At 41.0% G+C, this 9,210-nt stretch overlaps 1 long non-coding RNA gene across 1 annotated transcript in view; it reads left to right on the top strand.

The window, feature by feature from the left end:
• Window positions 1-905: 905 nt before the first annotated feature.
• LOC116446907 overlaps window positions 906-9,210 on the top strand; it is a 33,481-nt gene continuing 25,176 nt past the window's right edge. Inside the window, exon 1 of the long non-coding RNA XR_004241434.1 lies at window positions 906-1,011. This is a non-coding gene — a long non-coding RNA (uncharacterized LOC116446907). The remainder of the gene's footprint in view (window positions 1,012-9,210) is intronic.

Genomic DNA, 9,210 nt, shown 5'->3' with positions numbered 1-9,210 from the left:
TAGTTTAAACTTATAAGTCAGCATCTTAATTCCCACCCCACTTTAACTTTTATGCAGGCAGCTTTAGGGTTGTATGCAAATATTCTGAATGCATCTGTATGACATCCTCTCCAAAATAACACGGGGGTACATTACTTCATCACTGAGGGTTTTTTCCTCTTTTTTTCTTCAAATAAGGGAAGTTCTAAATAAATAATTCTGTTAATTGCTCCTTTTTCAATAATTTAATCTATTTCTTTCTCACTTGAAAAGCAAACAGTAAAGATATTATTAGCCTGATATACCCATAAATATACTCTCACTGGGAATCACTGGGAAAGATTTACAAAAATAATTTCAGAAGGAAACTGAAAGTGAGCACTGGAAATAATAAACAAAATAAGAAAATCTTCTGAACCGCTTTGGTCATGCTTGCAGGAAGAATGCGGAAAGTTGTTTGACAGATGATTGTAATTTGTCACGGTGGTTTTGTGGATTATGGTTCACCTCAGGTGACAGTGGTAAGTGAGACCTGAGTGAGAACTTTTAAGAGTGACATTCAGTATAGGGCAGTTGCATTGCAAGTGTTGGAGGGGTAAATTGCTACTTGTAATTTAGTAAGTGGCTTCCTCATTTTTATTTTGTCTGTGTGTGAAATGCTTTTCTCTCTTCTAAATCTTCCTGAAAACACTCCAAAAGCTGATGCAGAAGAATCAGTAATAAAGAAAAAATGAAGATGGTCTGTTCACCTGAGATTTTTCTTTCTTTAACTTCCATTTTTTTCTGAGGAACAGAATGGAAAGATTTTCTTTCATCAAACATTTTCTTTGATGGCAGTGCTTTGGAGTAAATGTGTGATAAGAATATCTGCAACATAAATTGGGACTTATGAATCAGTCCCTTGGCTGACAGTGGGCAGCCCTGAATGTTATAAAGGAGGGTATGAGAAATCTTATGCTTGGCACAGTTGGAATAGTTTGCAACCATCTTAATCAGGGTTGCCTTGGAGTTGATTTAACCCTGAAGCATGAGGTAAGCTTTTTGATTTATTTTGTTTGTTTGTTTTGTGGGATTCCCCTCCTCCTCCCCTCTCCAGCAGCTCTGTACATTTCTTAGAGCTATACTTGGTACCAATGTAACTTGTAGTGATGAGTGTCACTGTTTATTGATTTGGTGAGTAAGGGTGCAGAACTTTCCTTCTAACGCAACAAATTGTCTTCCTTCATCAAAATATTTTTCTCTTCTGCAACTGCTCCCCTTGAAAGCAAATGACTGATGCTTTTGTTTTACGCTTAAGGACAGAAGCTTCCAGTGCTTCTTTTATGAGTGCATATGCTTTTTTTTGGTAGCCTGTCTTATTAATCTCTTTAAGATAAGCAAGCCTAGTGTTTTCCATTCTTTGTAGATGAGTTTTCATGATAATTCTAGCTATCATTCTGGGGGCCTCTTTTAACTCCATAGTGCTTCTTTTAATCTGGAATGTTATAGATAGCAGTACTCTTGATTTATAGCATTGCATTCTATTTTTCATATTATATTCAATCCACTGAGGCACAGGTAGATCTTTACTAGGATGCCACTGGCTGGATCATTCAGAATACCACAGACTGTTGCTTGTAGCAACAGCAATGATTAACAAAAATAGTTTTAAAACCCCAACAACTAAAACACTGAAAAAATATCTTATCTATTAAGTTAAAGGTATTATAAAACACAGTATTATGAGGATATGATGTTAAACACACAAATTATAAGGGATTGTTTTTTGATTACAATAGCACACTGTGTAGATCAAGGTACCATTAGTTTGCTGACACAGGTTTTTCTGTATATGTACTTATTTCCTGACTCAATCCTGGCTACTGTTTAAACAGCTGAGAAAAACCTAGTAGTTGTGATGCTCAGCAACTCTATTATTTTCATTATTTTTACAGGCAGAGAAAAGGATTTATCTGCAAGGACCCATATCTTGCAATCACTTATGCAGTTAATTAAAAACAGATGAATAATCAGATTGATTACAATATGATTGTTTACAAGCTTGAGAATAATTAAGCTTGAATGGATGTGGTTAGGGGGTTGAGACATTTCTGCATAATCAAAAAGGTATTAGTTGTGGGAGAAAAATATGTGAATTGCATTATTAATTGCTTAAGTTACTGTCTTGGCAGAGTATGGATGCACAATTATGTCTTCAGTGGCCACTCTGTGAGAAAAGACATAAGATGGATGAGAAAAATAACAGTAGAAGTGAAAGCAGCAGTGATGTGAAGCTACTGCATCTTACTGCACTGCATATTTGTAGAGGTGGTCATTAGGGAAAGTCAAACATGGCAGGGTTGCAAAAGTCTTTGGGAAATCTGGAGAGATCTTCAACCAGATCTCAACTTGAAAACTGAGCTAAAGATATTAGTTAATAAAACCTTCATATGTGCCCTAAGCAACAGACTGATGCAAGGTTTTGCTGCAGAATTAGATGATGTTCTTAAAACACTTCTTATGCTACCTTGGAAATGTGTTTTTTGTGGATAGGAAATCTGCTTGCAGTTTATTTGCTGCTTGGAAGAAGTGATGAAGCAGAACAGATGTTTTTACTTTTTGCTGCTTGTGTGGAATAATTCCAGAGAAATTTGGAAAGCACTAATAGAATTTAAAGAGACTTCAAACATTGCAAAAGTTTATCTTTCCAGATGCACAATGCCTAGAAAGAAAGGTTTCTAGGTGAATTAAACAAAAAAGAACTATTCACAGGTTCTAGAGCTGAAAGACGTGAATTATTTGAGTCTCAAATAGGTATTTGTAACTAGAAGAGATGAGGCAAAGCCTGTGTTGAAGACATCACCACCTCTAGAGAGGAGGTGGATATGTTGCTGACATGCCTGTTTACAGGCCTCAGGGGCATCTTGTGTTCACAGAGTTGCACCCAGGAGCCATGGAGGCCATATAAGCACCCAGCTCTGCAGGCATTTTTCAACCAGTTCAAACCAGTTCAGACCAGACCCAGACAGTTTGAACCAGATCTGACCAGTTCAAACCAAATCCAAGTAATTCAAACTGGCTGAAACCAGTTTTAACAGTTCAAAACGGTTTTGACTAGTTCAAAACAGTTCCACCCAATTCAAACTGGATGAAAAAACTTCAAATGGGTTCAGACCACTTCCAACCAGTTCAAACTGCATCCAGCTGGTTCTGTGCCAAGGTCAGAGCGGTGTCAGCCTTTGGGATGAGAAGAGGAGGCTTCCTGTAGCACAAAGAGCAGTGCACATGAGGCATCTTTCTGGAATCACTGTGCTCCTGCTTGGAGCAGACAGCATGCACCGCTTTTCTGTGAGGCACACAGCTTCTCTCCGCCAGGAGTTATCAGAAGAAATCTGACTCCTAGTCAGCAAGAATAGGATTGGTGAGAAGAGCCCGTGTGAAGATCTGAAGCTATGAGTGCAGTTGATCCTAAATGCCAGGGATCGCAGCCAGTGCTCCACGATCAGCCATTTGTGAGCATCTGAGAGGCACAGGTACAGAGCTGCCAGTGCTGAGCAACATGGAGCTCATAAAACAAACCCCAGAAGTTAATTATTAATCAAAGCCAGCAAAAATGTGTTATCTTTAATATGTCAATGCCAGTACATAAACTCTTGAGCTAGCAGACACTCTAAAAAATGAACACTGATTGCTGTTCTAGCAGCTGTTTCATCGGCCACTTTAGAGCCAGCAATATGTTTGTCAGCCATACATTAACGGATGACATAAGGACAGTTCAGAGTTGAGGCTTTCCATACTGCAAGCTTCACTCAGAACATTTATAACATTTATAGAAATGCCTGTTGAAAATCCCAAGAGAGAAGCTGGGGACAGGGAACTGTAAGAGGATATCACTATCACAGGAGGTAAGGAGCTGGAGACTGTTATCTGAATTCCATTGGGGATTGAAGGTAAGAATAACTAAAAATGACTTCAGAGAGAAACCAAACAAGTTTGAAAAAACCTTCATGTCTCTGCCCCAAAACAACCAACCAGTGCATAGTGGACAGAGCAAACTCATAGACACACAGCTGTGTTAATTCCATAGGCTTTGTGCTATACAGTGTTATGTGCCACCAAAGACTTTTTTGAGGGACACTGCCCCAGGAATGCTCAGATTAATGAAAATTGACTTAAAAACTCAGCCTGCAGTGAAGCCTGTTGGAGAGTACCATTAGAACTTCCCACATTCCTTTTTTTTTTTTTTTTGTCAGTATCTTAGTAAGGAAAACCACAAAACCCTAACACAAATACCCAAACCCACAAGCCATCCGCTTAAACCTCTAAAGAATTTTAAAACACTTCTAGAACATCAGAGAGCAGGACTGACCAGAAAATTTGCATTGATTTCTAATAAATGTTGCTGACTTGAGTGGCTTAGATGGGGATCGCAGTTTGCTTTTGTTGAGTTTTGTCCAGTACCACTTAACGAGAAGAGAGATTAAAATATCTAGACATCGAGGTTTTTTCTGTGAAATGTGTCCTGTGATTATTCTGTGTGTGTGCTGAATGTTTATAGTATTTGATTTTGCCAGTTATTTTATATATTTCAAGGCAGAGAGAATCCACAGGAAATGAGGAAACAAAACATCCAACCCCATAACATTTTTGTGCTTCATTCACTTTTTTCTTTCTACTGTGTGTCCGAAAGAAAGGGGTAAATATGTTGCCTTTGTAATTGATCTGTTCTGCAACAAAACCACTGAGCAACCTCTGACTCCAGAATCCTACAGGTTTCCTTGAAGGCCCAGGTGAGTTCAGCACTCTGCTGTGCTGAGTGTCTTCCCAAGCGCCGTCAGCAAAACCTGGGAGGAGCAGACAGAAGAGGGCTTTGATGCTGCAGTAGTGCCAAGGGAAAGGGCACTGGGCAGGGAGAAGCCTGCTGGGCTGCAGCCAGAAATAGGGCCTGGGGTGGCCATCTCGAACGTCGTTCAAAAGCCTGTTCTTCCTCCCTGCTCCACCTGTTGCTGCACACAACTGCTGAGAGGCATCAAATGCTTCTTCTGCCAACTTCAGTTGTTGATTAGGGAGTCCTGCCAGTGCCTCTGCTTTGGATCAGTCCCATACTGTACTCTGGCTTTTAAAATTCACTGCATACGCTCTGTTGTTGTGGTTTTTTTTTTTATTGCAACTAAAATTCCTGCTGGTTTATGATGCCAGGCTCTAATAAAGACAGACTTTGCGTTGTGCACTTATAATGCTGAATTAGTCATAGTGGCAGCTTTGAGGGCACATTTATTTCTAGAACCTCTTGTTTAATTTATGATTCTATCTTGTTTTTCAGAAGTCACATTTTTCTCAGTAATGCTTCCAATTCCACAGGTTTACCCATCCAAGGAATTTCCCTGACAACAAAAATATGAACCCTTGTTCTCTCATAAGGATGCATGCTGATATTGATTCACCCTTACTTTTAGAGCACTGGGTTCTGTGTAAGATATGCAGCAGGTGATTCTCAAATTCTTCTCTTCCCTTCTCTGGTATAGATGAACACTGCCAGTATTGATTCTGTGCAGAATTTATCTTAGTGCACTTCTTGTCCTCTCAATCATTATTGCACAGGTACTCCTTCCTCCAGCTTATGTTTTGCTAGCTGCAGTGATTGTTCATAGACTGACTAACAAGGCAAAAAATGGAACTTGTTTCCACTGCTGAGCAAGAACCCAGACCTGCCTTCTAAACTTTGCCTTTGAGCTGCTACAGGATGACTGCTTCAGCTGTCCTCCCTATTATGGTGCATTGTATTCGTCACATGAAAAATGGTACTGGAAACTGCCTGGAATAGCTAAAAGCAGGTTATACAGCACTTTGTAAGTTCCTCTGGGGTAGAGAAAGATGCTGCTTGCCAGAGGGGATTTTAACAGGTTCTGTTACTGGCATTTGGGTTGTGGAGGGTGACTACTCCTGTGGATGTGCTTCTAGACATCAGGGCTAGCATTTAGTTCCCTGGAAATAGAAACATCAGGGTTGCTTTGTTTCAGAAGTATCATAAGAAATTTCTTGAGAGCATTCCACATTATTTTTTTCCCATGCCTCTTTTCTCAGTGATAAGCTCTAAGTTTTCCCGCAGTTTCTGTGGAAGGCTCTGGTGCTCTGCCCTTCCAGTCAGTACTCCTCATATTGTCAGCTCTTCCATGGTGTACTGTAAGGCTTCAAGTACTGAAGTTAAATGTACATATCTTTTTGGTTATCCTACTCTATACAGACTCCAAACATGAGTTTAGATTGCTTTGCCTAGTGGAAAGATCCCACATAATTGTAGTAACAAGATAGAAACAGCATTTGACTTTAGAGAAAAAGGAAGCTTTTTTCCATGAATTGCTCCCACTTTGACAAAATTCCAGCATAACAAGAAGGGGATCAATCTCAGTATTTTCCAATGCTTTGCTTTTGATATACCTGTGTACTGTAAAATGAAACATTGCTATTACTAAAAATGGATTATAGCAGTAGTATTCCCCATGTGTCCATTTTAGCCACCATCCACATCTAATCTATGTATCTGGGTTTTAGCATATGAATAGTCCCTCCTGGAAGTTTCTTATAGCTGAATGCTTTGGTTGGGGTAGTGAAGGACAGATACATATTCCTTTGTCAGTGGACAATCAGAGGGAGCATTTTGCTTATGCAAATAATTAAGAAATGCTACAGCAAGGAGGACAAAATGGCTTCCCAGGACTCAGCAGCCCGCTGCTCGTGCTGTCATTTCAGGTTTGCTGCCTTGCAGAGAGGAGGGCTGGTTCTGTCACTCAGAGGGGGAACACACATTAACAAGCTGCATGGTTAGGGTTTGAGCAGTGCCTCGTGCTGCCAGCACTTCATGTGAAGTGCTCTTGTTCACCTAGGCAGAAGAAATCTCTGGGAACTTTTGGGCCCAGTTTTGCTCTATTCAGAATCTGTTAGAGATTTGTCATTGACTTTAATAGGCATCGGATCAGTCCATTAGTGCTGCATAAGCGGCAGACAGAGGAGAAATTGAGACTAAACGGGCTAAAGCTGTATTGTCTTCGTTTATTTATCTTTGCCAATGAATAGGTGCTGATGAGTTTAACTCAGTCTCATTACAGAAATGGGAACTCTTAAAATAATGCTACATTACAGCATTTTTTACATATGCTAAAACTGCAGTCTCATTATTCGGAAAAGTGGCAAATCTGTTTGCAAAGCTCATTGTAGTTTCAAACTGCAACTTAATATCATGGTTTATTCTACCAGCCCTTAGGATCATGACTTTCCAAGTGGAACTGAGGTAGAATTTAGACATTCAAAGACAAAATTGATATACTGAAAAGCCTTGCTTAGATAATAACTTTTCTTCCATGGAAAACTGCATAAGACTGTACACATCCCAAGGCCTATCTCACAGAAACACTTGGCTGGCCAAGGGTGTACCCAAGTGTGCCCAAGTGTGTTTCTGGTGCTACCCATGCTACTCATGCACTTCCCTTTGGTGTGGAAGGTATTCTCAGACCATGCTCTTGCATGTTGGGCTGGGCTCCATCAAGAAAAAGAAGGATGCCAGGTTGTTTCCTTTAGATTTAGCTGTTTTGGGTGAAAAAATTGTCTGATCTTCTTGCTTAAAGAGTTTCTCTGGGGATAAATGAACATGCTAAGCCAGAAAGGTTCTTCCCAAAGCATTTAATTGGTACTGATCACCTCCTTAACACTTAAATTGATAATTTTTCAAATCAGTTGGTATTAAGCCAAATTAAGTAAAATCTCCCTGGTTGTGAAAGTTTTGCCTGTGACCACAGGATGACTGTTTACAAAAGAGTGTGAACTGGTAATTGCCCTTCTTACCAGGCAGTCCTAATTCTTCACGGTGTGACGACATTGTCACAATATTGGCTAACAAGTATCGAAGCATAAAAGTCCTGTCAGTTACTTGAGGGCCAGATACCCTGAAGGAAGGCACTGAGAACACATGGGTAAATGGCCATATGTCTTGATCTTAACATGCCTGAACTGTTGCTCCTCATTGTCCTTATTGCACATGTGGTAATTTGCTTTTGGGTCAGCCTAGATCATTTTAAAACGCAATCACCAAGTACACCATGGGGACTAAAAAAGCTCAGCCTTCCTCTTTTCTCTGACTTTGATTTGACATGAACCTCACATTAACTGGAGAGTCCACTCTGTCTTAACGGCAGAGGAGAAGCTCTATTTTTCCTTATTTTCTGCTTATGTCTTATAAAAGCATGGAGGAAAGCTTCTTTTGCATTTCTTTGGAAGAAATGCCAATTACTGTTCTTCTAAGCTTTGTGCTCTAAGATAGTACACGCTACACTGGCATCCCCACAAGGGGAAAAAAACCGTTTCATTTCAGCGAAAGTAAAATGCAGAGGGTAAGCATGTGTATCCAGCTGCCCTAAAGCCTAACAGGATTATTTGTAACAATGATAGCTGTGGAGCAACCTCTCATTAAAAAAAAGAAAAAAAGGATGAAAAATAAATTTTTCACTTTATTGGAATTATTTCTTGCACAGGAACTGAAGTAGCAGAGTGATGAAATTTGGCTCTTTGCCATTTCAGGGTGATAGCAATTTCTAGTCCAGCAAATGTGACTTTTGCAACAAAAGGAGTCTGTAATCTGGAAGATAAGGGAGCCCCGCTGCCTAGGAAATAAACAAAAAAATATTATCCAGCTGCAAAAGATCACTGGACATAAGCTCTGTAAAGCATCTTAGCCCGATGTTGTGGTAGCCTGTGAACCCCCGACTCTGTGATGCCATGTTGCCCCTGTTCCCTGGCCTTGGCCGCTCCCTCAGACTCTCCCTATTGGCTCCTGTACCCCAACCCCGCCCAGGGACCGCCCCTGGGCCCCTGACAAAACCACCCCGCACCCAGACCACGAGGTCTCCCTCTCTGCCTCCAAGGGCGCCGGGACGAGATGTGAATAAAGCCATCTTCCCACCCTCATGGGAGACCCTTCTCTGCCTCCTTCATCACCACTGCCCTGTAACGCTGCTGGCTGCCGGAGCCAGATCGCGGGGCTGTCCGAAATGGACTCCGGGGTGCGACTGATGGCACAGCCCTGGGTAACCCCTGCTGAGCTCTCAGGGAGCTGCAGCCTGCTAGGCTGAGTGCAGCGGGTACAACACAATGTCCCTGGACATATGCACTGAGTTTTATCCACTGAGTTTGAGGAATGTGAAGAGGACTATGATGGAGCAGGAAAAGTAGCCATTATAGTGGTGTACACTGGAAGAGGAC

Source organism: Corvus moneduloides, chromosome 7 (assembly GCF_009650955.1).
Source record: "Corvus moneduloides isolate bCorMon1 chromosome 7, bCorMon1.pri, whole genome shotgun sequence".
Taxonomy (NCBI): domain Eukaryota; kingdom Metazoa; phylum Chordata; class Aves; order Passeriformes; family Corvidae; genus Corvus; species Corvus moneduloides.
This window is presented reverse-complemented; position numbering and strand designations above follow the sequence as displayed.